The 24,391-nt window shown below is 46.2% G+C and overlaps 1 pseudogene; it reads left to right on the forward strand.

The window, feature by feature from the left end:
• Positions 1–6,504: 6,504 nt before the first annotated feature.
• Positions 6,505–24,391, forward strand: part of LOC141155491 (properdin-like) — a 28,842-nt pseudogene continuing 10,955 nt past the window's right edge.

A 24,391-nucleotide genomic window follows, 5' to 3' on the forward strand; every position in this document is an offset into this window, starting at 1 on the left:
TATTTAGGACCCTATAACCGCATCATTAATATAGTGTTTGGCACAATTATTTAAGTACTAAGTGGCTACGGTATTATATTGGGACTGTATGACAGTATTATACAATGTCACTACAATGGCGGCATTATATGGTCCTGTTACGTGTTCACGGTGTGGTGCTATTATTTAGGACCCTATGACCGCATCATTAATATAGTGTTTGGCACAATTATTTAAGTACTAAGTGGCTACGGTATTATATGGGGACTATATGACAGTATTATACAATGTCACTACAATGGCGGCATTATATGGTCCTGTTACGTGTTCACGGTGTGGTGCTATTATTTAGGACCCTATGACCACATCATTAATATACTGTTTGGCACAATTATTTAAGTACTAAGTGGCTACGGTATTATATTGGGACTGTATGACAGTATTATACAATGTCACTACAATGGCGGCATTATATGGTCCTGTTACGTGTTCACGGTATGGTGCTAATATTTAGGACCCTATGACCGCATCATTAATATAGTGTTTGGCACAATTATTTAAGTACTAAGTGGCTACGGTATTATACAGGGAATGTATGACAGTATTATACAATGTCATTATATAGTTGTATTATGTGGTCATAGTATGGCACTATTATTTATGACCCTATGGTAGTATAATTAGTATAATGTTTGGCCCTACTTAGTTGCTGCCCATTGACAGTGGTGTTATGCAGGGACTGTATGGTGGAATTGCTTAGTAACTGGAAATCACTATGTGGCAGCATTATTTTCATACCGGTCTCATTTAGAAATGAAGAAATGATGCAATGGTCTTACATGGGCACTGTATTGACATTGTATGACCTTATTATGTGGTGATGGTATAGCACGAATATTAAGGACCCTCTGATTTTGTTGCTGGCACTATATGGCAGTATATTCACTGTATGACAGTATTATTTCAGTACTAAGCATTAGTGATATGTGGCTTATATACAGTGATTCTTTACAGCACATTATATGCTTATTATACATATTATGTGAGCACTGTAAATTACTGTTCTATAGCAATACATGCTAGTAGTATTTACACAATGAATGGTTATTTATAACACAGTATTATGTGGACACTATTTTCCATTATATGGTATTATTTGGGTACTGCAGGGCACTATATATATATATATATATATATATATATATATACACTCTATGGCAGCATTATGTGGGCCCTGTATAGCACTGTTATTTAACAATATATGACTGCAGGGCGCTGTAAATATAGAATATATGGCAGCATTATGTAGGCACTGTATAGAATAGTTATTTAGCAAGATATCACAACAGGGCACTGTATGTGTACACTATATGGGAGTATGTGAACACGTTATAGTGCTGGTATTTAGCAATATGTGATAGTATTAACGAAACACTATATGGCACTATTATATGACAGTATTATGTGGGCACTGTATAGTACCAATATTTTGCAACATTTGCCATTATATAAGCACCTTAGGGCACCGTATGTGTACATTAAATGGCAGTTTTATGTGACCAGTGTATAATACTATGAATTTGCGACATATGTAATTTGCACTGTATAGGTTCACTATATGACAGTATGGGTAGTGTATAGTACTGTTATTTAGCACTATATGATTGCAGGGCACAATGTTTTCACTATATGGTAGTATTATGTAGGCACTGTATGATACTGTTATTTAGCAGTATATGACTGGAGAACACTATATGGCAGTGTTATGAGTCCACTATATAGTACTGTTAATTTATACTGTATAGTTTCGCTATATGACAGTAGTATGTGTGCACTATTATTTAGCGATCTGTTGTAGTATTATTGAGGAGCTCTATGGCACTATGTGCTCACAATATTACTGTATTATGCTGGCACTGTATGGTAGTATTATTTATCCACTGCATAGAAATGTTTTTCGGTTGTAGTACTTCTCGCAGTTTTATTTGACTCTTCTGCGGCAGTATTGGTACTCTGCAGTAGACAATATGGCGCCATTACTGCTTCCGATGCAGATGTCACCCGGTCTTGTTATGTAACGCTGTTGAACTACACAGGTTTAGGAAGCCTCTATTGGACAATTTTATCACCCAGGTTTCCCATAACAGATATCAGCAGTTCCCAGCCCGCGCTGTCACCATATAGACCTATAATATCTACAATTACTTTGCGGCTGGTGCTGAATCACCCCCCCCCCCCTTGGGTTTCCGCACATTGATCAGTCACATGACCTCATCCAGGGTCTCGGCTTCGCTCACATGACATGAGCGAGCGGCCCAGGTGACATAATCGCAGTCATGGCATGTTCTCATCATCCATGTCCTCAGGGGACAGCGAGCAAATGCAATAATGTAACCATGAGAGCGCGCACAGTACCCGATGTGCAGGGATGGTCATACAGCATCGGGAATCATTCCTCAAATTAAAAGGATACTGGACTAAGATATCCCAGAAATGGCTGAATAGTGAGCTAAAAGAGAAAGAGCGGGGAAACTAGAGCTCTCAGATATTAGTACTGTATGGCGGTATTATTTAGTTACTGTCTGGCACTCTAGGGGCATAGATATTTGGCACTGATTGGCCAAGTGCAATGTTCTGGGTATAGGGAAGACTTGATACGATTTTGTAGCACTGCTTTCTGGTCTCTGTATGGCTGTATTATATGGGTACTGTATGGCGCTTGTAGTTAGCACTATATGGTTGTATTTTAATCATTGTCCAGCACTGTTTTCTGCTTCCTTATATTATGTGGCCACTGTACGATACTTGCATTTAGCACTATACTGTTGTATTTTTAGTTGCTGTCTGGCACTGCTTTGCGCTCTCTATTATGTGGGCGTTGTATGGTGCTTTATGTTCTCTGCATGGCTGAATTATGTGGTCACTGTATAGTATTTAAATGTTAACTTAGCACTATATGGTTGCATTTTTAATCACTGGTATTGTTTTGTGCTCTCTGTATGGATTTATGCAGCCCTATATGGGGTATTAGTTAGTCACTATTTTATGTCAACACTGTATGGCTATATTATGGTGACACTGTATGGTAGTTTTATTAATCCATACATGGTTGTATTTCTTTGTACTATTTTACATTCTCTGTATGCTTTATTAGGCGGGCTCTGTATGGTGCTTTCATTATGCATGGCATGGTGGTATTATTTAGTCATTGTCTGTCACTGCCTTGTAGTCTCTATGGCTCTATTATGGGAGTGTGGTACTTTTATTCTGCACTATATGGTTGTAATTCTTTATGCACTGTTTTATGCCAGATAATACTTTATGGTGGTATTTTTTAGTCACTGATACCAGTTTGAGTTTGTTGCATGGCTGTATTATGTGTGCACTGTATGGTACTTTTATTTAGCTCTATATAGCTGTAGTTCTTAGTGACTGTTTGGCGCTGTTTTAGGTTCTCTGTATGGCTGTATTATGTGATTGCTGTATGATACCATGATACTGTCATTATGCACGATGGTGATATTATCTCGTCACTATCGGACAGGTTTTTTGTGTCTGTTTGGCTTCGTTATGTTGGCACGGTATGGTACTTTTATTTAGCACTGTATAGTTGTAGTTCTTTGTCACTATCTCACTCTGTTTTGTGGCCACCATATATCACTTTTTTTTCACTTATATGGCAGTATTACTTAGTTACTATTTAGCACTGCTTTGTGCTCTCTGAATGCCTGAATAATATGGACATTGTATAGCACTTTTATCTAGCATTATACGGTCATATTTTAACTCATTATCTGGCACAATTTTGTGTTTTCTCCATGGCTGTATTATGTGGGCACTGTATGGCACTTTTCTTTAGCGCTACATGGTGATATTATTTAGTCACTCTCTGCCACTGCTTTGTGGTCTCTGTACAGCTGTATTACTTGAGCACTATACGGTACTTTTATTTAGCACTATATGGCGGTATCATTTAGTTTTGTTAATATTATTTTAGATATCTAATAAACAAATGCAATAAATAAAAAACAAAATTGTGCCACATCCCTACATAACCAGGCATGTCCTCCATTCTAGGTTCCAGGAGAACTGAGTGGCCATTCTTGTTGTAGCTGTCATGGCACGGCGGTCATATTGGTTGTCACCCAACTTTCCCATGCACAGTTTTATAGTAATGCTGAGGTGCGACTGAAGCCCCTGTGCCCCCTACAGCCCCCACAGGTGAGGAAAGCTGTGCCTCCGCACGAACCGCACCTCTCGATATGTCACCTATAAGCGGTTAAGAAAGTAATGGTTCACATGTTTCACTGGCGGTCCTAGCACCATCTGCTGGTATTTCTGAGAGTTGCAATCAGAACATTTTTCTAGGTTTTGTCAGAAAAAAGGACCCCCGAAAATCAGGTCATGACAGCAATCAGTGATGGTGACGGGCGGCCAGTCCTGCCAGGTGACATAACCCTGTGTTACACTGGTGATAATAGCCCTGTGGAATTAATGGCGCTATATAAGTGAATTAATTAATTAAATAAATAAGCATTTCTAACTGCTGGTCCTTAAAGGGTCAGTAGATGTAAATTTTTCTTATCTTGGACCTTTTTTGAAGAGCCTTTTTTATATTATTGGCCTCTGTCAAGCTTCATCCTTGAGACTCACTGCGTCTTCTGAAGGTCTCAAAGCCTTAGATCATTGATAATTCTGAGGTCACCATGTCTGACACACTCTGCTGTGTTTGGTTTCTTTTCCAGACTATCTTCAGGTTGGGTATCCTCATCGTAAATCATATCTCCTCCAATTACCTGGCTGCCATCTTGTTGGTAGCTTCTTCCCCATAAATCAAGGCAACGTGATTTGTATGGAGTGAGTGGAGTCCACGCTTGGTGTCTTGAAGGTATCGGAATAGGAGAGGGGAGCTAAAACTTATCAGTTGGACCATCAGAGCGAGCTTACCGATAGATCCTCAGTTGACTCATTCTGCTGCCAGCAATAAACTGTGATGGCTATAGAAGGAAAATGGCGCAAAATTTTCAATAAAACCCAATTGCAAAAGTTATTTTTAACCAAAAAGTAAGGAAAACCCTGTTGAGGACTTTCCCTCCTCCTGCTGACTAAGGAGATCCTGAAAACATGACCTGTGGGGGGCCGTGAGGATGGGGTTTGGGAAACACTGCTTTAGAGCTTTGTTTTTGGCATTGGTGGGGAACAACTCAGCAGGGGGGCCACCAGCGATCAGCAAGTTTTCAGCTGCTAAGTTATCACTTGCTAAATTGGGACAACCCCTTTGAATAATCCGGAAGAGCAGGAAATCCTCAAGTGAAATGTAATCTCATCAATGGAGAGATGCCAAGATGGAGGAGAAGATGGAGTGTAAAATCGTCCCGAAGAGACGGGAATCGCAGGCGTGCGGAAGATAAAGGGCGGCACACAGCAAAACTAAGAATGGGCTCTAGATGTACTGTGCCTTTAACAAACTTCGCTCCCTCCATCCTAATATGGAGTGCTGAGTATATATATATGTATAGGGGAGCAGAATTTTCCGACTTCTGATATTGCTAGAATACTTGCTGCCTGCAGCCACCTCTAGAGGGCGCTAATGCACATGGATGCGTACAGCTAGTATTGAATGCACTGGGAGCTGTATACACCTGTGTGCCGTGGCAGCATTTGTCAGGGGGGCCTAGGGAAGCAGGTCAGTGGCCACAATGGAGCCCACTGCAGTCACATCACTTGTTGATACCCAGCTGTAAATCCATGGGCATCTACAGATTGCAAAGCAGGTGATATCCTCTAGTTACATCCAAAGCTGCATTCAAAATTCTGCTGGTTGTGTCAGAGCTCCTGGATTTGTAACAGGATCCCCACCAACCATTTATAATACTGAAAAAACACAGGACCCAGGTGCAGTTGGGTTCAGTCTCAGGTATGTGACCCACCCTAACCCCAACCCTAACCTGCAGAGGCAGTGGAGCAGCAATGGCCCCATACAGCATGCGCAGCTTTGGATGTGCTTGGAGTATAGTCCTATCCCCATGTTGTTAGGTTGATTGGCGTAAGGGTGATGCCACTAACCTTTTCTAACCATGGGCACAGGTGGGCATGTACCAGCGCCTGCAGATCCCTAATTTATTCTTATTTCCGGGTGTATAAAGAATAATGTCTATAGCTGTAAAGTATTCGCATGTTGTCTCCAGGAAATGCCCTCATTTACCCGCTCGCTTTCTATGCCACCTTTGTACGCCAGCCTCACCATAGTAAATCTGCATCCACAATAACACATACATATAGATATAGGGATTAAGCTCAAGCAGCTAATATTACGGAAGCTGCAGGCATTGTGTGCGGAGCCAAGGAAGGGGTGGGGAGGGGGCCGTTGGGGGTATAAATGGTGGTTGGTGGCAGGGGCTGGCACCGAGACCCTTATGTCAGAAGAATGGGCACAAAAAAAGTCTCAACCACTTACAACAGTAAAAAAAAAAATATAGAGACCAATGAACAGCTGGAGAACCGCGCCCCGCTGCATCCCGGAAAATGTCGCCCCATCCCCTCCTTCTTATATTTGGTGCAGCAGGACTGTTCTCTGCACAAGCTGCCGGTAACGCTAACCCTCTATGTCTACACCAGGGAATTGCATGTTAAGCAATTGCTTTAGTTATAAAAAAAATCTCCATATAATGAAAAGTTCTGCAACTTATTAATGTACTTTGTGTTTCAATTGCTCACAATTTGCCACATTTCTGCTTGCTGACAGTGAACTTTGGATCCAGGGGCAGAAGACTGATGTCATTCTTCTCAGAGAAGAGTCAGTCCAGACTCCATGCATATATTGTCAGAAAGGGGACAGATGTGATACACTGTAACAAAACCTCAGCTGTGAGGAGTGTTAGGTCAGAACACTGTGCACCCATAACTACCATCCCTATCATCCACATATCTGTAGAATCATACAACGTCTTCTGCTTGCTGAATTCAATGAGAAAACTCTACAGTGCGATGATTTTCTGGGGGACAAAATCCCACAAATAGACTGCTGCCTGAGCAGCAAATATGGCTTCAAGGGGGACCCCCAGTCTGAATGCCAGGAAACCCTCTGCTGCCACAGGGACCACATCTGTACTAGAAGGCGGTATTATAGTAGTTATATTCTTGTACATAGGGACAGTATTAAAGTAGTTATATTCTTGTACGTAGGAGCAGTATTATAGTAGTTATATTCTTGTACATAGGGGGCAGTATTATAGTAGTTATATTTTTGTACATAGGAGGTAGTATTATAGTAGTTATATTCTTGTACATAGGAGCAGTATTATAGTAGTTATAGTCTTGTACGTAGGAGCAGTATTATAGTAGTTATATTCTTGTGCATAAGGGCTGTATTATAGTAGTTATATTCTTGTACATAGGGGCAGTATTATAGCAGTTATATTCTTGTACATAGGGGGCAGTATTATAGTAGTTATATTCTTGTACATAGGAGCAGTATTATAGTAGTTATATTCTTGTACATAGGAGCAGTATTATAGTAGTTATATTCTTGTACATAGCAGGCAGTATTATAGTAGTTATATTCTTGTACATAGGGGGCAGTATTATAGTAGTTATATTCTTGCACATAGGGGGCAGTATTATAGTAGTTATATTCTTATACGTAGGAGCAGTATTATAGTAGTTATATTCTTGTACATAGGAGCAGTATTATAGTAGTTATATTCTTGTACATAGGGGCAGTATTATAGTAGTTATAGTCTTGTACGTAGGAGCAGTATTATAGTAGTTATATTCTTGTACATAGGGGCAGTATTATAGTAGTTATAGTCTTGTACGTAAGAGCAGTATTATAGTAGTTATATTTTTGTACATAGGGGCAGTATTATAGTAGCTATATTCTTGTACATAAGAGCAGTATTATAGTAGCTATATTCTTGTACATAGGGGCAGTATTATAGTAGTTATATTCTTGCACATAGGGGGCAGTATTATAGTAGTTATATTCTTGTACATAGGAGCAGTATTATAGTAGTTATATTCTTGTATGTAGGAGCAGTATTATAGTAGTTATATTCTTGTACATAGGAGCAGTATTATAGTAGTTATATACTTGTACATAGGAGCAGTATTATAGTAGTTATATTCTTGTATGTAGGAGCAGTATTACAGTAGTTATATTCTTGTACATAGGGGCAGTATTATAGTAGTTATATTCTTGTACGTAGGAGCAGTATTATAGTACTTACTGTATATTCTTGTACATAGGGGCAGTATTATAGTAGTTATATTCTTGTACATAGGAGCAGTATTATAGTATATTCTTGTACATAGGGGGCAGTATTATAGTAGTTACAGTATATTCTTGTACATAGGAGCAGTATTATAGTAGTTATATTCTTGTACATAGGAGCAGTATTATAGTAGTTATATTCTTGTACATAGGGTGCAGTATTATAGTAGTTATATTCTTGTACATAGGGGCAGTATTATAGTAGTTATATTCTTGTACATAGGGGGCAGTATTATATTACTTATAGTCTTGTACATAGGGGGCAGTATTCTAGTAGTTATATTCTTGTACATAGGGGGCAGTATTATATTACTTATAGTCTTGTACATAGGGGGTAGTATTATAGTAGTTATATTCTTGTACATAGGGGGCTGTATTATAGTAGTTATATTCTTGTACATAGGGAGCAGTATTATAGTACTTATATTCTTGTACATAGGGAGCAGTATTATAGTGGTTATATTCTTGTACATAGGGGGCAGTATTATAGTAGTTATATTCTTGTACATAGGGAGCAGTATTATGGTAGTTCTATTCTTGTACATAGGGGGCAGTATTACAGTACTTATATTCTTGTACATAGGGGGCTGTATTATAGTACTTATATTCTTGTACATAGGGGGCAGTATTATAGTAGTTATATTCTTGTAGATAGGGGGCAGTATTATAGTAGTTATATTCTTGTACATAGGGAGCAGTATTATAGTAGTTATATTCTTGTACATAGGGGGCAATATTATAGTAGTTATATTCTTGTACATAGGGGGCAGTATTATAGTAGTTATATTTTTGCATATATTTTGCAGCTCTGCTGGGTGGTCGGAGTGGGGCCCTGGAGCCCTTGTTCTGTGTCATGTAAAGAAGGTGTTCAGCAGAGACAAAGAACCTGTGTAGGACAAGGACATTGTCAGGGAGAAGCTCTGGAAGTCAGGTCCTGCACTTTACAATAATGCTGCGCAGGTGACTATGTGTATACTGTATATATTATCATAGTTCATGTACAATTCTCTCTGGGGATAAAGTAGCAATGAGCTGGTGTATATACAGTGACTTGTGAAAGTATTCACCCCATTGGCTTTTTACCTATTTTGTTACATTACAACCTGTGTTTAAATACTTTTGTAATCCGATTTGTGTGTGATGCATCAGCACTAAATAGTCTAAGTTGGTGAAGTGAGAAAAATATAGGCAGAAATTAAATTTTTGGGATCAAATGGCTAAAAATTGTCATGTGCATATGTATTCATCCCTTTTGCTATGAAGCCCATAAAAATTCCTGGTGCAAGCAATTCCCTTCATAAGTCTCATGCTTAGTGACAGGACGTCCACCTGTGTGCAATCTAATGTCACATGGTCTGTCAGTATATACACTTTACCTTTTCTGAAAGGCCACAGAGGCTGCAACACCATTAACAAGAGGCGCCACTAGCCAAACACCATGAAGACCAAGGAGATCTCCAAACAACACCATGAAGACCAAGGAGACCTCCAAACAACACCATGAAGACCAAGGAGATCTCCAAACAACACCATGAAGACCAAGGAGCTCTCCAAACAACACCATGAAGACCAAGGAGATCTCCAAACAACACCATGAAGACCAAGGAGATCTCCAAACAAGTCAGGGACAAAGTTGTTAAGAAGAACAAGTCAGGGTTGGTGTCACGGGGATACTGCAACACAGATGGGCCAGTAGATCGTGATGTTTGGTTTCACGAAAGTTGTCCGGAATGAGAGGGAGAGGATATGGATCCCGGACCATGATCAAATTAAGTTTGCGGAAATCTAGGCAGGTTTTCTAAACAAAGAAAAAACCTGCTACAACAGGAGATGAGGAAGGTCTTATATGGCCCATTGCCAGACTTTCTGCAATATAGTCCTTCATGGCCTGTCTCTCCGGACCAGAGATATTATATAACCTGCTCTTAGGTAGCTTGGCCTCAGGAATAAGATTAACGGCGCAGTCATAAGGACAATGGAGAGGGAATTCTTGACACCCCTGTTTCGAAAACACATCCCCGAAGTCAGACGGGTATTCTAGCAGAGACTGGATATCCACCCTGGCTAACCGGGTGCCCAAGCAGTGTCCTTGACAATACTCACAAAACCTTGCCAAAAAAAGCCAAGTTGGTCCAAGATCCACAGGAGACGGCAAGCCCTCTAACACATAACAATCTATAGATTCTAAGTGCATGGCTCCTACCTGCAGATGTATCACTCAAACGACCTGAGTAAAATACCCCTGGCTCAAGGGTGCGGAGTCTGTGGCGATTATGGGTATAGGTCTACTCAGTTTATGTGGTATGAGACCCTGGTCCTGGACGAACCTGGCATAAATCAGATTAAACCCCGTCCCACTGTCCAGAAAGGCTGAAATAACCACCTTACTTTTGCCAAAATGGATCTCGGCCGGTGAAAACAATTGTGACAAAGAGGAAATATATACATACAGGTCGCTAACCTCCCCGCAACCTGGTCTCCTTTGTTTTCCAGCAGCTGTTTGCGGTTATGTATAGAAGGACAAGTACCCACAAAATTACCCTTTCCACCACAGAAAAAAACACACTCCCCCTTCACGCCGAACTGCAGTAGGACCAATAAAATTAGTTGTCCTCCCCAACTGTATATGTTTCTCTGGTGACTCAGCCATAGGTTCCCTTGCCTCTAGTGCCCCCAAAAATTGGGGTGTCTCTTTATGTCTCTGGGGAAGATGGGGGTCCACACGGAACACCAGAGACAAGGCCGCCTCCAGGGAAACTGGGGTTTCATTCAGGGCAAATATAGATATGACCACAGCACTACTGTATAATGGTGCACAAGTAGAATCCAATCCTTTTCAATGATACGTAAGAAAACTTGACACTCAGAGTAGATGAAATTAAATAAATGATTTAATATGCAATCCAACAATAAAGGTTCACAAATGTTTCGGTCTATATTAGACCTACCTCAATGTGCCTATTGTCCAATTAAAAAGATATCAGATTGCGTTTTATCCCCTGGGTCAGCTAGGACGTGCTGAACGTGGTGTCCACTGCTGGTTCAAACAGACACTCTATATATATAGGATATATAGCAGAGGGAAGTGGCCAACACTGAACAGCTGAGACAATCCAAGTAGGAAAGCTCCAGGAGCTTTAACAGTGCAGTTTTTTTTCCAGTGCAAGGGTTAATCTGTTCAGTTGAAGCTCCTGCAGCTTTCCTACTTGGATTAGCTCAGCTGTTCAGTGTTGGCCACTCCCCTCTGCTCTATATAGTCGCCTCAGGCACTTAGGGATTGCCAGTGTTAGTTCTTACTGCCTATTTAGGAGTTGGAGGTGTAGTTTGTGGTCGGAGTTGGCATTTGGAGATTTGTTCAGGAGATTGTTGCTTGGAGTTTTGTTTATGTGCACATCCTCATCCTCTCCTATTTGGTTTCTTCCTTTAACTCCCCTGTGTTCCACTCTGTTGTTTGGTGAGTGTATTTTGTATAATAGTTATTTTAATTTATCCCTGTCCGTCTTCACTTGTTTGTCTGTTAGTGTAATCATATACACGTCGGCTTCGCACCTCCCTGGGTGGGGGAGGGGAAAGATAAGGGTTGATATATGAGCATAGCAAGGTACGTGAACCTGGCATCTCCATTTTTAGGAGCAATCCGGGGACAGGGATAGACTAGGGCGCCCCTAGTTCTAGGGACCTGGTTAGCGCCCACAGTCTTAACATACAGAGTGACAGTTGGGCTTCTAAAAAAATATCCCAATCTCTGATGATCCCCCGGAGCACCATCAAATCCATTATCATCAAATGGAAAGAACATGGTACTAAAACAAACCTGCCAAAAGAAGGCCACCCAGCAAAACTCTCAGCCCGGGCAAGGAGGGCATTAATCAGAGAGGCAGCACAGAGACCAAAGAAAACCCCGAAGGAGCTGCAGAGCTCCCAAGCAGAGACTGGAGTATCTGACCATATGACCACACTAAGCCATACACTCCATAGAGGTAGCCTTTATGGACGAGTAGGCAAAAAAAGCCTTTACTTACACACAAAAATTGTAAGGCTCTTTTTGAGTTTGCCAAAAGACATGTGCGAGACTCCCCAAATGTATTGAGGAAGGTGCTGTGGTTAGATGAGACCAAAATTGAATTTTTTGCCCACCAAAATAAATGCAGTATCTGGTGCCAAACAAACACAGCTCACCACCCCAAGAACACCATCCCCACAATGAAACATGTTGGTGGCAGTATCATGCTGTGGGATGTTGTTCAGCAGCAGGTAGAGGGAAAATGGTCCGAGTCAAGGGGAAGATGGAAGGTGCGAAATACAAGGATATTTCTTTTAGCAAAACTTGTTCTAGTCTGTCAGTGATTTGAGACTGGGATGGAGGTTCACCTTCCAACAAGACAATGACCCAAAGCATAATGCTAAAGCAACACTCAAGTGGTTTAAGGGGAAATGTTTAAATGTTTTGGAATGGCCTAGTCAAAGTCCAGTCATTAATCCAATTGAGAATCTGTGGTCAGACTTGAAGGTTGCTGTTCACCAGAGGAAACCATCTACCTTCAAGGAGATGGAGCAGTTTTGCCTTCAGGAATGGGCAAAAATCCCTGTGGCAAGATGTGGAAAGCTCATAGAGACTTATCCAATAGCGACTTGCAGCTGTAATTGCCACAAAAGGAGGCTCTACAAAGTACTGACTTTAGGGGGGTGAATAGTTATGAACACTGAAGTTTTCAGTTATTTTTCCCTATTGGTTGTTTGCTTCACAATAAATAGAAAACGAAATGTTCACAGTTGTAGCATGTTCTTTACATGAACTGATGCAAACCCTTAAAAATAGCAGTGAAATTCCAGATTCTGAGCTAGAAAAACAAGAAAAATGCCAACGGGGTGAATACTTTCGCAAGACACTTTAAGTATATCATATATGATAGTTTTTGCTGAGCTGGTGTTTCTAAGCCTTTTATGTGTGATACTGTCTGATTCCATTGCCTAACAAAAATCTGTATTGTTCAGTGATGGGGGATTGGTCCGTGTGAACATCATGGTTAAGATGTTCTTTTACTTGTGGCAAAGGGCAAATGATGAGAAGTAGAAAATGCAACAACCCAGCGCCTTTTTGTGGCGGGATATGTACTGGCAAGAGCAGTGAAGCAGAGCAATGTGACACACATCAGGATTGCCCAAGTAAGTGATCCCCAATAAGGTGACCATTAAATTGGATATCATGTTTGGGTGAAACCAAGGATCTTCTTAGCCAACTTGGGATTCTACCCTCAGAGCCACCATACTCCTTCATGATAGGACCATACAGCTCACAGAAAAAGACAAAAAATCAAAAAACATCACAGAAAAAAACAGCCTTACAAACACCAGGTCAGATTACCAAAGCACAAGCAAGATGTACAGCCACTCACATATCTGCCAATTCAAGGAGGGGGGTGGCTGTCGCATCAGTATGTCGCACCTGTGCAGCCCCTGCCTTCACTCACATATCTGCCAATTCATGAGGGGGTGGCTGTCGCATCAGTATTTCGCACCTATGCAGCCCCTGCCTTTATCATGGGGGTCTGCCGCTTGTGCTATGGTAATCTGACCTGATGATAGGACCATAGTTCAATCAGGGATTTCTTCATTCCTACCTTGCAGATAATGATACTCAGCTTGGTTTTCTTGAGAACATTCTGAAGTTGGATTTGGGTGAAACCAAGGTGGGTGGTGTAAAAGATATGGGGACTTTTAGCCAACATGGCTTCTGTCCCTGGAGTCACCATACTCCTTTATTATAGGACCATGGTTGTGTAGAAGAGATGGTTCCTTCTTAGCCAAAATTGGATTTTGCCCCTGGAGCCACCATGCGCCTTTTGATAATCTTTTTGATTCTTCATGATAGAACCATAGGTGGACTAAGGGCTTCTCCATTCCTACCTTTGGAGATAATGACCCTCAGTTTGGTTTTCTTGAGGACAATCTAGAGTTGGTTTTGAGTAGAACCAAGGTTGGGTGGTGTAGAAGTTGTAGGGATTTCTTAGCCAACATGAGATTTTACCTCTGGAGCAATCATTCTCTTCTCGATTCTGTTACGGGTCCGGATGGTGGAACCACTGTGCCGTGGTACAAGGAGGGACCAGAGGTGCGTGACTAAGGGCCTACCCGGACCGACCCTGGCTACACGGCGGCTTAGTCGACTCCGTGAACCAATGAGGGACCGGGAAGGTGGGCCAGGTGCCACTTTGGGACCGACCTTGTGTGAGAGCAGGCGACTCCCATGGGTCTTTCAGCTGAAGCTGACTGGCACGGCTGATGGGCTGGCAGATGAGCACAGCTGGTAGGAAGGCAGATGGGCAGGCTCGGCTGGTGGGCACGGCTGATAGACAGGCTGGCGGGCACGGCTGATAGACAGGCAGGTGGGCACGGCTGATAGACAGGCAGGTGGGCACGGCTGATAGACAGGCTTGCGGGCATGGCTGATAGACAGGCTGGCGTGCACGGCTGATGGACAGGCTAGCGGGCGCGGCTGATAGACAGACTGGCAGGCAGCACTGAAAGTGTTAGCACACAAACTACAACATTGCACAGGCACCTCCATCTTGGGGGAGGTGCCTTAAATAACAGGTGTCCTCCGGCCATTGGCCGTGGACATTTTAGGACGGCACGCGCAGCCCCTTTAAGAAGCAGGAAGTGGGTGCGCGCCCTAAGCACAGTGCCCGGGGATCTGCGCGCACCCCGGGCCAGCACAGCGTGAGCAGGAAGGGGAGCGGAGGACGCCAAGCCGCGGTGGCAAGGGGATCAACGTCTCTGCCGGGCAGGAGGCAGAGACGCCGGACGCTACAGTACCCCCTCCCTTATGTCCCCTCTTCTTCAAGCCCGCAAGAAATTTTTCCAGAAGAAGAGGAGCATCAATGTTCTCCCTGGGCTCCCATGACCTCTCCTCAGGACCAAATCTCCTCCAATCCACAAGAAAGAAAGTCTTTCCTCTTACCCTCTTGGTAACCAGAATGTTCTCTACCTCAAAGACGTCCTCTGCGGAGACTGGAGCAGGAGTAGTACCTGGATCGTCAGAGAAGGAATTGAGGACTACCGGTTTGAGCAGAGACACATGAAAGGAATTGGGGATCCGTAACGAGGCAGGGAGTTTCAACTTGTACGCCACCAGATTGATTTGACTCAGAATCTCGAAAGGACAGATGAACCGCGGACCCAACTTGTAAGAGGGCATCTTGAGGCGGACATACCTGGAAGATAACCAGACCTTATCCCCCGGACGGAATAGAGGTGGATCCAGGCGTCTCTTGTTGACGTGTCTCTTCATCCGCTCAGAGGACTGCAACAGTTCAGATTTAGTGTCTTCCCAAAGTGCAGAAAAGTCTTTGGTGAGAGACTCCGCAGCAGGATTGTCAACGGAAGTAGAGACAGGAAACGGAATATTGGGGTGCTGTCCGTACACCACAAAAAACGGCGATTTGGCGGAGGATTCACTCACATGGTTATTGTAAGAAAACTCGGCCCAAGGCATAAGTTCCACCCAGTCGCTATGGTGAGCGTTACTGAAGTGCCGCAGGAAGCTAGTGACGATATGATTGATACTCTCGACCTGGCCATTGGACTGTGGATGATAGGCCGATGAGAAATCCAATGCGACATTCAGCAGCTTGCACGTGGCTCTCCAGAAGCGTGAAGTAAACTGAACTCCTCTATCTGAGATGATATGAAGAGGTAGGCAGTGAAGACGGAAGATGTGAAGGATGAAGTCTTTAGCAAGCACTGGCGCAGAAGGAAGACCCGGCAAGGGAATGAAATGGGCCATCTTGGAGAAGCGGTCAGCAACCACCCAAATGACAGTACAACCAGCCGAAACAGGGAGATCTGTGATGAAATCCATCTCAATATGTTGCCACGGAGCTGAAAGTACTGGTAGCGGAAGAAGTCGACCAGTTGGAAGTTGTCTGGGTGTCTTGTTTCTGGCACAGGAAGAGCAGGCAGAGACGAAATCCGCAATGTCCTTGCTTAAGGTCGGCCACCAATAATGTCGGGAAATTAGCAGAAGCGTCTTCCTCTGACCGGCATGACCTGCTAGTTTAGACGAATGACCCCAGAATAAGACCCTCTTCCTATCCGAAGCCGCTAAAAAAGTCTTACCAGGAGGAAGGTGAGACAGATCAAACGGAGCGACAGTCATTATTCTGGAGGGCTCAATGATGTGTTGAAGTTCCTCCTCTTGATCAGTAGACAGGAATGATCGGGAGAGCGCATCTGCCTTGATATTCTTATCAGCCGGACAGAAGTGAAGAGAGAAGTTGAAGCAAAGAACAACGACCATCTGGCCTGACGAGGATTAAGTCGTTGAGCGGACTGCAAGTAGGCGAGATTTTTGTGGTCTGTGTAGACAACCACTGGATGTAAGACCCCCTCCAGTAACAACCGCCACTCCTCCAGCGCCAATTTGATGGCAAGCAGTTCCCAATCTCCAATGGAATAATTGCTCTCCAAAGGAGAAAAGAGCTTGGAGAAGAAGCCGCAGGTCACCATTCGCCCAGACGAGGATTTCTGAGTGAGAACTGCTCCAGTGGAAGAAGCATCAACCTCCAGGAAGAACTGCTTGTTACAATCAGGACGATGAAGTACCGGAGCCAAAGAGAAGGCTTGTTTCAAGGACACGAATGCACTTTCCACTTTGGGTGTCCATACCTTGGGATTAACCGCTTTGCGGGTCAAGGCATAGATGGGAGCGGTCCGGGAGGAAAAGTGAGGAATGAACAAGCGGTATTAATTAGCAAATCCCAGAAACCGCTGAATAGCCTTCAACCCCTCAGGTCGGGGCCACTTTAGAACGGCAGACATTTTTCGGGGTCCAACTTAAGCCTGGTCTCAGAGATTATGTATCCCAGGAAGGGGAATGAAGTCTGTTCAAAAACGCATTTCTCAAATTTGGCATACAGACGATTCTTACTGAGCCTCTGCAATACCTGCCAAACATCTCTTCGATGAGAAGGCAGATCAGAAGAGAATACCAGGATATCGTCCAGGTACACTACCTCACAGGAATATAGAAGATCTCGGAAGATGTCATTCACGAGTTCTTGGAAGACTGATGGAGCATTGCAGAGTCCGAAGGGCATCATGTGGTACTCGTAGTGGCCATCCAGAGTGTTAAATGCAGTCTTCCACTCATCACCCTGGCGATTCCGGATGAGATTGTATGCGCCATGGAGATCGAATTTGGTGAAGATCTTTGCATCTTTGAGGCGATCAAATAACTCGGAGATGAGAGGCAGAGGATACTTGTTCTTGATGGTGATTAGATTTAGACCCCTATAGTCGATACAAGGGCGAAGAGAGCCATCCTTTTTCTTGACGAAGAAGAATCCTGCACCTGCTGGAGAGGTGGATTTCTGGATAAAACCCCTCGCCAAATTCTCTTCTATGTATTCCGACATGGCACGGGTCTCGGCCAACGACAGGGGGTAGATTTGACCTCGAGCTGGAGAGGCACCAGGAACAAGATCGATAGGACAGTCATATGGCCTGTGAGGAGGCCTGTAGTGTCACCGCCTCCTTTTTGTCAAAGACGTCCGCGTATGACCAATAAGGTGCCGGTAAGCCGGAGAGATTAGCAGGAGTGGATGGAGGTCGAGTAGGATGGACGGGAACCAAGCAAGTTTTGTGACATTCCTGGCCCCAGTGGAGCACCTCTCCCGTACTCCAGTTCAAGACCGGCTCATGTGTCCAAAGCTAAGGCAGTCCAAGCTGTAAAGCGTGAGAGAGGCCGAACAGCACATAGGAGACTTTCTCCGAGTGTAGCATTTGTGTCACCCCAGGCCTGGATGCCACAAATATTAAAGGCTGTGTCTGAGAGCAGGAGGGAGGTTCCCTGGTTAGGGACCATTAGCATGCAGCACCTCCTGTCCCAGGCCAGTAGGGGGAGCTGGCTGCCCTATAAAAGCTGGAACTGGGGCAGGGTTAGAGAGACCAGAACCCACTTCTGAAGTGACCAGAAGGGTTCCTTAGAGGAAGGGACAGGTCAGCAGCAGCTGAGGAGTCCGTGAGGCAGAGGAGAAACTGCAAGCCAGGGACAGAGGCGACGAGAGCCGGTCCTGGCAGAGAACCAATCTACCGGACATTGGGGTCCGAGGCTGTAAAGACTCTAAGTCCCACAGTAGAGAACCAATCCGCGAGGGATTTCATGTCCTTTGGCCTAAGAAGCCCGGAGGCTGCGCCACAACAGAAGGGACCAGCAAGGCCAAGAGAGGCCAAAGGTAAAAGGAACCCAAGTTGCAAGCCATACGGGCGAGAAGTACACGGCCAGCTCAGGGACGTGGGCTATTACACCACGAAGAGGGGGATAGTCAGAAAGAGCATAGAGAGAATGGTAGGCCTACACACTCACCCTGACCAGTGGGGCTCGCCCGAATGCTCTCAGACACCCAGGCTCATTCCTAACTGGTACCACTGTTGGGTCATTAATAATACCTACAATAAAGACCCTGGACTGTTTGAAGTGGACTCTGAACTCTTACTATTGCGGCCTGCACTATCACCCCCAGCATTCACCTACACTGCCCTGAGGCTACACTCTTCCCGTGGGGAGTTATCCTACCCCTGTGCTGCACACCAACACCAGCCTCAGCGGTCTGCCCTGCAGCGGCGGTTATCCCTGACCGCAATCCACGGGTGGCATAGTCGGACATTCAAAACACTGATAAATAGACTGCCACAATTTGGTCTGACCACCCTGAGCCACGGGATCGGGTTGCCACTACTACCCCCAGCATCGTACAGAAGCCCGGTTCCGGGTACCCCACGGCCCAGGGGGCGAGTCAGCTTTGGCGTAGTCGGCAGGATTGTGACCAACCCGCCACAAACGGGTATTGCGTGCCTGAAAAAGACTTTATACATACCTGAGTGAAGTTTCCCGCCATTCGGGGCCATTTCCCACCATCTGGAGCCGTTTCCCGCCATCGGGCGCCATCTTCGGGACGCCGCGCGGGAAGAAGAGGGGCGTGGACGTCAAAAAACGCGCAAGACCTGAAGCCCCGCCCTACGCTGAGACGCTGCGCAAGGTCCTGGAAGGAGATCCAGCGAACGCCGACGTCATCACCGAGCGACGCAAGGTCCTCGCCCAGAGCATCGCGAGCGGAGCCGCGGCCTACAGAAGAGGATCGCCGGAAGGTAGGCCATGGTTAACTAGGGGGGAGGAAGATGTCGGACGCGGAGGGACCCTCTACCACCAGCGTAGCCGCTGCAGCTGTGATGCCGTTTTCCATGCCCTATATCCCCGGAGCGGCCTGGCTGCCACAGTATGCCGGCGAGTCGCATAGCTTGGGCGACTTTAAAGAAAGGCTGTATAGCCTGTTCAAAGTTTGTCCCCTGACAGAATAACAGAAAGTAAGCATACTGATAGGGCAGTTAACTGGTGCGGCCCAGCGGGAGGTAAAGTCTTGGACAGCTGAGGAGAAAAGGACTGTAAGGGGGGTTCTGACCCATCTACGGGACACCTTTGATACCCGTACCGCAGCAGAAATCAAAATGCGGTTCTATGGATGTAAACAGCGAGCTCAAGATAGCATCAGAGATTATGCCCTAAATTTACAGGAAGCCTTGGGGGCAATTAAGCAAGCTGACCCTGGCAGCGTGCAGGATACAGATAAACTGTTGACTGATCAGTTCATAGAAGGTCTGCTGTCCAGCGCCCAAAGAACCCAGCTGCGCCTCATGGCCCTATAGAACCCCGATTTGACTTTTGCACAGTTCAAAGATAGGGCCATCCAGGTGCTCCGAGAACCCGCACCTGGGGGCGCTGTAGCTTCCCGGCGCCCTGCCATCACTTACCACTAGGGGGCGTCGCCCTACCCCACAGACCTTGTGGGGGCTGATGCGCAGGCCCTAATCCCATCCCCGCCTGCAAACCTGCACCATCAGGTCCAAGAACTAACAAAGAGTGTTGCTGCATTGACCAGGACCGTACAGTCGTTACAGATGGACCCGTCAGGCCCAATCAAGCTGGCTTCAAGTCCGGAGGATGTCCCGTGGCGTCGACAGAGGAGGATCCCGTCGTTCAGAGGGAGGCCCGCCGACCGTTACACTGAGGATGGACAGTCGATTTGCCGCCGTTGCAGCCAGCCGGGACACATAGCCAGGTACTGTACTTTAAACGGGTCCGACCTGGGACTGAGGGCCAACCCCCAGGCATAAGGTCATCAGGCCCGTCTAATTGGCGTGATAAGTACGTGGGGGGACGCCCGGTTTTACCCGTAGTGCTGGACGGTATCCCCATGAGTGCACTGCTGGACACCGGGTCTCAAGTGACTACCATCCCCTATGTACTTTTCAAGCAGTACTGGAGTGACACTGATATAACCCGTTATCCAGACGATGACTTAAGCATCATCGCCAGCAATGGCCAACCCGTGCCGCAGGTGGGGTTCAGAGAGATGACCCTTAAGATTGGTAAAGTTGAACTGCCGGCACAGGGAGTGATTATTGTGGACATTGACCGTCGAGAAAGTCACCCTAAAATAACCTTGGGTACTAACGTGATTGAAAATTGTCTTTCAGAAGTAATTGTAATTTTGCAGCAGGTGGCGATGAATGCTAGCTCCAGCCAACAGAGGGTCCTCCAGAAAGAGATAAGAGCCCTGATGAGACGGCAACAGGTAGAACTGTCTGGTGGTGAGAGCGGTAGCGTGAGGATGAGCGACCCGTTCCCCATTGCCATGCCTCCCAAAAGTGAAATGATGATCTGGTGTCGGACTGCAATCGGGTTAAGAGGGAGAGACTACAAACCCATGGTAGAACCCGTGTACTCAGACAGCAGGCCCACCATTTTGACAGCCCGGGGGGTGGTTGATGTCCGCCATGGAATGGTGCCCGTCCGGATCTTAAACATTGGGAAAAGGGAAGTACACTTGCCCCGGTACGCTACACTAGCCAAATTGTATACTGTTGAACACAATGCTGTCAGGGCCGTGGAACCCTTGCCTCCATCTCCCCAGGCGGAGGGTAATGGCTCCCAGAAACCCAAGGAGGACTGGTGCCAGAAACTCCACGTGGGTGCTGACTCCACTCCCTTGCACCAAAAACAAGGAGTCTACTGGGTGGTTCAGGAGTACGAGAGAATCTTTAGTAAGCACCCGCTAGACTTCGGCAGGGTGAAAGGGGTAGAACACCACATCCCCATGGGGAGCCACCCACAAATAAAAGAGAGATACAGACCTGTACCCCCCGCACACTATCAGAACGCAAAGGGCATGCTAAGAGAGATGAAAAAGGCGGGAGTGATCAGGGACAGCTGTAGCCCCTGGGCAGCCCCCTTGGTTCTGGTAAAAAAGAAAGACGGTACTATGAGAATGTGCTTGGACTATAGACAAGTCAATCGTATCACCCATAAAGACGCATACCCGTTGCCTAGAATAGAGGAGTCTTTGGCCGCACTAAAATCAGCTAATTTCTTCTCTACTTTGGACCTTACTAGCGGGTACTGGCAGGTTCCTGTGGCAGAGGCTGACAAGGAGAAGACCGCCTTCACCACCCCGATGGGATTAATTGAATTCAACTGTATGCCATTCGGGCTCTGCAACGCACCCGGGACCTTCCAGAGGCTGATGGAATGCTGTCTAGGGCACCGAAACTTTGAGACGATCCTACTTTACTTAGACGACTTGATTGTATATTCGAAGACCTACGAGGACCATCTAAAACACCTGGCAGAGGTGTTCGAAGCCCTGGCAGGCTATGGCCTGAAGGTGAAGCCCTCAAAGTGTCACCTGTTGAAACCGAAGGTACAGTACCTGGGGCACGTGGTGAGTGCTGAGGGAGTAGCCCCTGACCCTGACAAGGTTACAGCTATCAAGAGCTGGCCAAGCCCCTCTAACATCAAAGAAGTGAGGCAATTCCTCGGGTTGGTAGGCTACTACCGAAGGTTCATCCCCGGGTTCGCCAAGATGGCAGCCCCTATGCAGGACCTCCTTATAGGACAATCTAAGACCAGAAGCCAAAAGCCACCCTTCAAGTGGGACAAGCCGGAAGAGGAGTCCTTCCGCCAGCTGAAGATGGCCCTCACGGGGGATGAGATCCTGGCCTACCCCGATTATGGCCAGCCTTTTATCCTCCACACAGACGCCAGTAATGTGGGGCTGGGAGCCGTACTGTCACAAAACCAACAGGGCAGAGAAAGGGTGATCGCGTACGCCAGCCGGAAGCTGAGGCCCACCGAGAGAAACCCGGAGAATTACAGCTCCTTCAAGCTAGAATTCTTGGCAGTGGTGTGGGCCGTCACAGAACGGTTTAAACATTACCTGGCCTCCGCAAAGTTCACTGTGTACACGGACAACAACCCGTTGACACACCTGGACAATGCAAGACTTGGTGCCCTAGAACAGCGGTGGATGGCCCGGCTATCAAATTATGACTTCACAATCAAATACCGGGCAGGCAGAACCAACGCCAATGCAGACGCCCTATCAAGAATGCCCCACCTACCCGAAGGAGAAGAGGACTCAGAAGAGTTGGAGGAAGTAGAGCTCCCTGCGTTCCACCGGTATGGGGCCACTCAGTATTCTCACCGGGTAAGAGACAGAGACCTAACCACCGTCATGTTCAACCCCTTACCCCACCACGGCTGGGCTGAAACGCAAGATAGTGACCCTGCAATTCGCCTGGTGAAAGACCTGTTGACCCAGGCAGACGCTAGCCCTGGCCCGGACGCTCCAGAGGAAGCCAAGCAGTTATGGAAGGAGAAAAGCAGGCTATTCCTCTACGAAGGTAAGCTATGCCGAAGGCTTGTCAACCACCGGACGCACGAGCTGACCTGGCAGGTAGTGGTCCCGAGACGAGATGCAGCAATGGTCCTGGAGGCCTACCATGACAGAGCGGGACACTTCGGGTGGAAGAAACTGGAGTTCCTACTGAGAGAGCGGTTCTACTGGGTCGGTATGAGAGGGGCCATAGAGAAGTGGTGCAGGGACTGCGGCCCATGTAACCTCAGAAGGAAGGACTGTACCAGCCAGAAGACACCCTTGAGGCCCATCATCACCAGGCAGCCTCTTGAGCTGGTAGCTCTGGACCATGTGAAATTGGCTCCAAGCCGGTCGGGCTACGTCTATGCCCTGACAATAGTGGACCACTATTCCCGGTTCCTGGTGGTGGTTCCCATTAAAGACTTGACAGCCCAAACAGCGGCCAGAGCCTTCCAACAACACTTCTGCTGTCCACACGGGTATCCGGAACAGGTCTTGACAGATCAAGGTCCAGCGTTTGAGGCTGAAATCTTCAAGGAGTTCTGCAACCTCTACAGCTGTAGGAAGATTCGGACAAGGCCTTACCACCCGCAAACCAACGGGCTGTGTGAGAAAATGAATAATATCGTCATTGATCTCCTCAAGACGTTGCCCCTGGAAGAACGCAGCCTGTGGCCGGAGAAGCTGCCAGACCTGATAGACTTATACAACCATATCCCGGTGAATGCTACAAATTGCACCCCGGCTTACCTGATGCGAGCAAGACCAGGTAAGCTGCCGGTAGACCTGGAGATGGGAGTCCTGACACCCGAGGACACCTCCCCAGACGCGGACTGGGATACGGAACGGCAGCTACAGTACAAGAAGGTACAGGAGAGTGTGGAGAGGAGTCTGGCTCAAGCGAGAAAAAAATAAAAGAGGCTCTTCAACCAACATGCCCCTGCTGGTCCCCTGGAACCTGGTGAGCAGGTCCTGAAGCGGAAGAGAAGGCTTCACAAGCTAGATGACCAGTGGGAGAGAGACCCGTACACAGTACTGCAGTCCGACCACGACAACTCAAAGGTATGTGTTATAAGCAAGGATGGAGGAGAGACCACGAACACTGTCTCCAGAGACCACCTAAAACAGTGCCCCGAGCAACTGCAGAGTCCAAGTGAAGATCAAGATGACCTTGAGCCCGCAGTGGTCAAGGAAGAAATGGTCAGCACCGTTCTCGGAGAGTTCCCCCGGTCCTGGACTCGGATAAACGATGCCATAGTGGTACCCGTCCTACACTTCCTTCAACCTACCCAGCAAGAGCCTACAGGAGAGCAGGAAGAACAAGAAGAACAAGCAGCCCCAGAGGCAGAAGAACCCATGCCAGCAGCCCAGGAGAGTCAACCCTCTGCTGACAGTGAGCCTGCCATGCCTACGGTAAGCCAGAGGA

Source organism: Phyllobates terribilis, unplaced genomic scaffold (genome assembly GCF_046119375.1).
Source record: "Phyllobates terribilis strain yellow unplaced genomic scaffold, ASM4611937v1 Scaffold_7__3_contigs__length_470593459, whole genome shotgun sequence".
NCBI lineage: Eukaryota > Metazoa > Chordata > Amphibia > Anura > Dendrobatidae > Phyllobates > Phyllobates terribilis.